At 42.7% G+C, this 8,051-nt stretch overlaps 1 long non-coding RNA gene across 1 annotated transcript; it reads right to left on the bottom strand.

Annotated features, from left to right (window-relative positions):
• Positions 1-432: 432 nt before the first annotated feature.
• Positions 433-2,275, bottom strand: LOC311224942. Its single transcript, XR_014619481.1, has 4 exons — positions 2,216-2,275; positions 1,883-1,967; positions 1,371-1,444; positions 433-499 (listed from the first exon to the last, which is right to left on the bottom strand). It is a non-coding gene; the product is annotated as an uncharacterized lncRNA (long non-coding RNA).
• Between the last annotated feature and the right edge of the window lie 5,776 nt (positions 2,276-8,051).

Raw genomic sequence — 8,051 nt, 5'->3', positions numbered from 1 at the left:
ACGTAGAGAAACGTCAGACGTAATTCGAGATACGTCAGACGTACTTCGAGATACTTCCGTACTTTCCGCCAATCAGCGCATTGCCCTGTCACAGGAGTAATAGTCCTGTGGCAGGGCGGAAGTTCCAATCTGGACCGAGGCTCCGAGTCTGCAGCTCGACCCTACTCGCGAGATCTGGCGGTCAAAGCATGGCGGGCAATAACCCTTTACAGCGTGGATGTGTTAATAATGATTTGAAGATGTTTACACTTTTTTTTACAACCCTACTGTTCTCCCAATAATTAAATAAAGGTTTGATGATGATGACATGTCCTAGAAGAGAGATATAGATAGAGTGGGTGTGTTTGTGTTTGTACATGGAAGTTATACTCACATCAGCTTAAGGGAGATGCCATCCATGTCAATTCAGCATAGGATGATTCAGATGGCCTTGTGGTCAGCAGGATCCCCCTCTGGCTGCTGGCCTCTGGTAGAGGTGTAGATCACCAGTGTCATCCCTCTGAGAACACAATTAGACTTTAGACAGTGGCTTGCGAGCACGATGAGCCTCATTTCTTTATTTTGTGATTGCTCTATCTATCTGATCTTATTACAAAATACTTGCCTCCTAGATCACTAAATGCGGGGCTCCTATCCTATTGAACATATTTTACTTTGTGTGTTTATTTTAACAATAATTTGTGATGCCATCACACAAACTGGCATTTAAAGGGTAAAATTTCAAAAAGTCCTGCACCAGAATGCAGGAAATTAAGTTTTTGTAACAAAATAATTGTGTGTGTGTGTGTGTGTGTGTGTGTGTGTGTGTGTGTGTGTGTGTGTGTGTGTGTGTGTGTGTGTGTGTGTGTGTGTGTGTGTGTGTGTGTGTGTGTGTGTGTGTGTGTGTGCGTGCGTGTGTGTGTGTGTGTGTGTGTGAGAGAGAGAGAGAGAGAGAATGATGGACAATTGCTTGCTGTGTGAGAGAGAGAGAGAGAGAGAGAGAGAGAGAGAGAGAGAGAGAGAGAGAGAGAGAGAGAGATAGAGATTAAGTACATTTGCTGAAATACAGTTGTTCTTAATTTTCTCACTTGCTATGTGAGAATGTTAGTTATTATGTTCTCAATGCCCCTTGCATTGTATGAGTTGTGTGGAAGCGTTTGCTAGTTCTAGTGCTATCCCTTTGTACATTGTGGCTGTGTCTGACAAAAGTTAACAATAAATAATGGTATTAGGAATACATTTGCCTCCTGCGTGAACTGTGCATAGCTGAATAGACTGTATTTTAACACCGGTCATATGGTGGTACTTGGAGAGCCAGCTACATTCTCAGGTGGTACTTGGTGTAAAAAGTTTGAGAACCACTGATCTATCATGTATAAAATTCAACTCACAATTCTACATGGGCTTCAGGTGGTGGTCTGCGTCTTCAGGTGGTGACATACTTCCCGCAACTGGCGAAGAATCTCTGAAATATTGGATTGTTTGACAGTGACACACAACAGAATATTATTTTATGCCTGAATTTCCCCAAAATGGCTAATTGGACAGCACTTCTCCACCATCAGTGGCTATACGTGTCAGATAGGTGCAGATAGGAGAATCTGTCTGAATGACAAAGAAATAGCTTAACTCTCCCTCCCTCGGCCGCTATTGGCGCGACGGTGTAGCGGTCATTCCTATATGGCTATGACTATGAGCCCAGATGCAACGAGTAATTGTCTACTCAAAATCAACTAAGTGTCATGATTACGTCATTACAACCTGGGACTTGGATGGGAGAGCAGGAAAGATCCAATGTCTTCAGTCAAAAATCCGCCAATCAATGCAAAGGTAAACATACGTCTTTAGAGACGTTTTATATAAGAATAAACACCAGTGAACTTGTGTATAAAATTCAACTCACGCTACAGGCAGTCTCTGCCTGCGTGCAACTGCTGGTCTCTGGTGGTAATTCAGGAATGGCTTCAAGTTCCTCTGGCGAAGAATCTCTGAAATATTGAATACGACAATAAAAATGTTATGCCAGTGAGAGAGGGAGACGGAGATAGAGGGAGAGACAGACATAGCACTGCTGTGTCATCAAATGACAAAGGCTTTGGCAATGTAGGTGTTGTGTGAAGTGGAGGGGGTCGAGGTGAGAGAGACAGAAAGACAGAGATGAAAACACAGATAAAGGTGTGAAGTTTGAAGTGGGGTGAGAGAGACAGACAATATTGAATTGAAAGATAATACTTACTGAGCTGAATCAATGGCAGTGTGGTAATAGGGGCTGGAGTTATACATTGGCATTCCTAGAGAAAGAGCAACATAATTAACAAAATAAGGAAAAAATAAGCACCATAAAAGTAGTTATCAATGAGCACCATATAACCTACAGTAGCAAGTGTACCTAGCTCCATATACCTAGCGCATGTCTGGTGGTAAAAACAAAACATGATTTGAGAATGTGTTAGTTAACTCACCTTGATAGCGGCGATGATTGCCAGCGAATTCTAAAAAGAAGACGATCAAAATATTCAAAAAACCTTGTATGCAATTTATCAAGACTGTGTATATTATATATATATATGTTTAGAGTAGCAGGAGCTAGAAGTTCAAATATGTCAGTCTTTCAAAGCCCCATTTTTTATATATAACAAAAGGCAGAATGAACATCACTGCCGCCCTGCTGGATTAAATTCTGAATTGCAGGTAGGCCTGAATAAGTATTTACTGTGCAAAATAACCAAAACCAGATAAATAATATCTGTTTTTTTATGAAGCACAGATCATGTTAATTAAGTATTCTGAGTCTGAGCAGACAGAAAACCATCTTACCCTCAGCAAGGGATTACTTTGTGCTGAAGACCCACAATGCAACACAACAACTGCAAGCTAAAATACCTCACATACAAAACGAAATAAAATATAGAGCCATGGCTGTGTCCCAAGTTTAACACAATTGAACTATAATAAAGTATTTGTTAACACTAGTTACAACAATGCTTATGTAACTATTGGGAGGGGGTGGGAGAGAATATATACATATACGGTGGGGAGAAGACTGTACATTAGGAGGGGGTGGGAGAGAAATATACATATGGTGGGGAGAGAATATATACATATGGTGGGGAGGAGACTGTCTATTATATGTATATTTCTCTCCCACCCACCCCCTCCTAATGTACAGTCTCCTCCCCACCGTATGTATATATTCTCTCCCCATCATATGTATATATTCTCTCCCCACCGTATGTATATTTCTCTCCCACCCACCCCCTCCTAATGTACAGTCTCCTCCCCACCGTATGTATATATTCTCTCCCCATCATATGTATATATTCTCTCCCCACCGTATGTATATTTCTCTCCCACCCACCCCCTCCTAATGTACAGTCTCCTCCCCACCGTATGTATATATTCTCTCCCCATCATATGTAAATATTCTCTCCCCACCGTATGTATATTTCTCTCCCACCCCCTCCTAATGTACAGTCTCCTCCCCACCGTATGTATATATTCTCTCCCCACCGTATATATATTTCTCTCCCCACCGTATGTATATACCGCCATCTTTCTCCCGGGTTGGTGTGATCACATGACTGACAAAGCCGTGCAGTGATAGGCCAGAAGTCAGTTCGATTGCATCCAGGCTCGATTGCTTATCCTGTCTGGGTAGCCCGGATGCGTGAATACCAAACCAAGCCGCATTTCTCGGAGACGCTCTCTGATTGGCCGACGCCTGTTTTTACACTGGTTAAGCTTAGGCACTCTTCGAAGTTGGTTAAGGTTAGAGTTTGTCTTAGTGCGTGACGGCAAGTTCTTTCGACGGTTAAGCTTAGGCACTCTTTCGAAGTTGGTTAAGGTTAGAGTTTGTCTTAGAGCATGGCGATAGAATGCCAGGTAGTTTGCAGGCTGTTTGACGTGGAAATGGGCAAAGACACAGCTCGTCACGGATTGGGCAAACGCGTCAGTGGCCAATCAGAGAGCGTGGGACGGCAAAAACTTGCCGTCCCACGATTGGCGCTCATGTCACATGACCTGGCCAATCAGAGCGCCAAACGGGAACGCGGAAGGACAAGCCAGTTGCTGAAAGGATTCACGCAGCCCGGATGATGGTTTTTTACATCGAATTTTATACACCGCAATTATGCATCGAATTTTTTATATAGAATTTTATACACCGCAATTATGCATAGAATTTTTTACATTGAATTTTATACACCGCAATTATGCATCGAATTTTTTTACATTGAATTTTATTATGCATTCGAATTTTTTACATTGAATTTTAAACACTGAATTTTTATTTCACATAAGGTAAATTTGGAGCAAAAAAAATCAGATACATGATTTTCAAAGTAATTATTTTCAATGCTATAAATTCGGTGTCTGAAAAAAAACAGATGCATGTTTTCAAAGTAATTATTTTCAATGCTATAAATTCGGTGTCTGAAAAAATTCAGATACATGTTTTCAAAGTAATTATTTTCAATGCTATAAATTCAATTCAGATACGCGTTTTCAAAGTAATTATTTTCAATGCTATAAATTCGGTCTGATAAAATTCAAATACTTCTGTCACTCATTTGCTTCCATACCACAACAACAATAATAATAATTTTTAACAATAATTTGTGATGCCATCACACAAACTGGCATTTAAAGGGTTACAATTCAAAATGTATTGAATATGTGTTTTTCTTTTTTTTTTATATATACAATACTTTGTGATGCCCATCACAAACACTGGAATTTAAATGGTAAAAAAAACATTCCTGCACCAGAATTCAGGAAATTAAGTCTTTGTAACAAAATAATGGTATTAGGAATACATTTGCCTCCTGCGTGAACTGTGCATAGCTGAATACTGTATTTTAACGTCGGTCATATGGTGGTACTTGGAGAGCCAGCTACGTTCTCAGGTGGTACTTGGTGTAAAAAGTTTGAGACCAGGGTGAGGCCAGGCTATGGAGGGCTTTGAAGGTGAGGAGTAGTGTTTTGAAGTTAATGCGTTCCTTGATCGGGAGCCAGTGGAGGGAGTGGAGGACAGGAGTGATGTGTTCGCGGGACCGGGTGTTAGTGAGGAGGCGGGCGGCTGAGTTTTGGACCATCTGCAGTTTATGGAGGGAGCGGGAGGTGATGCCAGTGAGGAGGGAGTTACAGTAGTCCAGGAGGGATGAGATGAAGGCGTGTATGAGGGATTCAGCAGCAGGGGGTAGAGGCAGTGACGGATTTTGGCAATGTTGCGGAGGTAAAAATATGAAGTTTTGACAATGGAGCGGACATGGGGGTCAAATGAGAGGGTGGGGTCGAGGATGACACAGAGGTTGCGGACTAGGGGGGAGGGGGTGATGGTGGAGTCATTGATGGTGAGTGTGATGGGTAATACAATAATTTATACTGTAGCATTACAAACCATTTGACAGCCAGGTCCTGCACCTCCGTTCTTGTCCTCTAGGAGCCATCGCAGCATGGCCAAGACCTTCCTCATCCAGCATATTGTCCTTCTGAAGCTCTGAAGTCATTAGTGGTCATGAACCTAGAGAGAGAGCGAGAATACGTTAGTAGATAGTCTAAGGCCAGTGATTCTCAATATTATTTAGCATATCTAGGACCTCTAATTTAGTCCATGTCATGCACATCTACATACAATATACTGTAGCATTACAAACCATTTGACAGCCAGGTCCTGCACCTCCGTTCTTGTCCTCTAGGAGTCATCACAGCATGGCCAAGACCTTCCTCATCCAGCATACTGTCCTTCTGAAGCCATTAGTGGCCATGAACCTAGAGAGAGAGATAGAGAATACGTTAGTAGATAGTCTAAGGCCAGTGATTCCAGGGATTAAAGCAAAAGAAATTCTCCTTTTAAGTACAGTCCTAACATAGTCTCCTAATGTACAGTCGCCTCCTCATCATATGTATATATTTACTGTTAGGATCTCTGGGTAACAGTACTGTATATTTGCATATCGTATATGTGACAAATGTAACAGTACTATAATATAGTACTGTTACATTTGTCACATATACGATATGCAAATATACAGTACTGTTACCCAGAGATCCTAACAGTAAATATATACATATGATGACATTTATGACATAGGGACATACATGACTTACAGGTATATTATACCTGTAAGTCATGTATGTCCCTATGTCATAAATGTCATGATGTCATGTATGTTGTGTATGTCATAAATGTCACTATGAATTGAAAATGGGGGACGCTGATGATGTAAACAAGACACACATCTTTCTCTGGTCTGTATCCCCTTAACAATTGTGTGTATTGCTACTGGATTGACCAGATCCAGAGTGAATGAATGAATAAAAACTTTATTTAATACACAAGACCCTCTTCTTGGGACCAAGTAAGGTTTCGTCGATAATCCAATGTACAGTCCCCCCCCCCCACCCCTCCTACCCAACCACCTCCAATGTACAGTCCCCCCACCCCACCTCCTCCAATGTACAGTTTCTTCGTCAAATGTATATATACTCTCTTTTTTAGACTATTTTTGTATCACAAACAATACTGTATTTGTAAATCTGGTATGTCATAAATGTATAGATGTAGCAGACCGTACTGTCTATCTGTATGTCGTGTATGTTATGATGAATTGAAAATGGGGGACCCTGATGTAAACAAGATGAAAGTATTTCTCTGGTCTGCATCCCCTTAACAAGTGTGTATTGAGCTGTACTGTATTGTACCCATTCTGCAATCTGTTAATAAAATGTTCAATCAATCAATATTTAACAGATTGCAGAATGGGTACAATACAGTACGGCTCAATACACACAATTGTTAAGGGGATGCAGAGCAGAGAAAGACTTTCGTCTTGTTTACATCATCAGGGTCCCTCATTTTCAATTCATAATTACATTTATGACATTACACAACATTGACATCATGACATTTATGGCATAGTAGGGACATACTACAGGTATATAGTAATGTTACATTTGTGACATATATGATATGCAAATATACAGTAATCAATGTTACCCATAGATCCTAACAGAGAATATATACATTATGATGGGGAGGAGACTGTACATTAGGAGGGGGTGGTAGAAAAAAAGATACATACGGTGGGGAGAGAATATACGGTGCTACGGAGTTAAGCTAATAAAGGTGACTCACAACCACAACAGGGGACTCACGTATTTGTACTGTGAAGTAACGATAGGTTATGTAGATAACCTAGTTATATTAGTATTGGCTAAGCGTCCCGCTCTGAGCCTTACGAGATACTCCTATCTCCTGTGATACCTAATGTATCTCCCACGAATAAAAACACATGCACCCCACCTGTATGGGGCCCCGCCCCTTATGGTGGCACCGCCCATATAACCATGACCCTGGTCATGAAACACCCTTCCTCGCCAAAACCCGTCCCAGGAAAAGATCCCTCAAGAGGGAACTCAGGGCGCGCAGAGCGGGACGCTTAGCCAATACTAATATAACTAGGTTATCTACATAACCTATCGTTATATTTCGTATTGCATCGCGTCCCGCTCTGAGCCTTACGAGATAATGGGGAAGAGCGGGCGCGAGACCCGACAGATGTACCCCCTGAGGACCCGTAAGCCCACATCAAGGGGTGCGGGGAGCCCTGTCACCCCATCCTTCCTAACGAAGGGGGGGCGCAGTCAACTCCACCTGAATGCGAACAAGAGGGAGCCAGAACCCCTTGAACACACCGTACAGGCGGAACCACGTGTGACTCAACACACTGCGGCCCATACCCATACACTCCTGCTACCCGACCAAAGGACGGGAAGCAGGAAAGGCCACAGACCCCAGAACCGCCTGGGAGACAGAACCCCCGGTCATGTCCACGAGGTAAAACCTTACAAAGGGGCCCGGTGAGGACCAAGAAGCTGCAGCACAGATGTCCTCCACCGAGGCCCCCCCCAGGAGAGCGGCAGAGGCAGCCACCCCACGAGTGGAGTGCGCCCTGACGCCCCCAGGGGGATCCTGCCCAGCCAACGTGTAGCAGAGGGTAACACCCTTGCACAACCAATGGGACAGGCGCTGCTCCGACAGTGCCTTACCAGCACGAGCCCCACCGTAACAG

This window comes from Notolepis coatsorum (assembly GCF_963971535.1).
Source record: "Notolepis coatsorum genome assembly, chromosome: 3".
NCBI lineage: Eukaryota > Metazoa > Chordata > Actinopteri > Aulopiformes > Paralepididae > Notolepis > Notolepis coatsorum.
The sequence above is the reverse complement of the archived record's forward strand: the minus strand, read 5'-3'. Positions and strand labels throughout refer to the sequence as shown.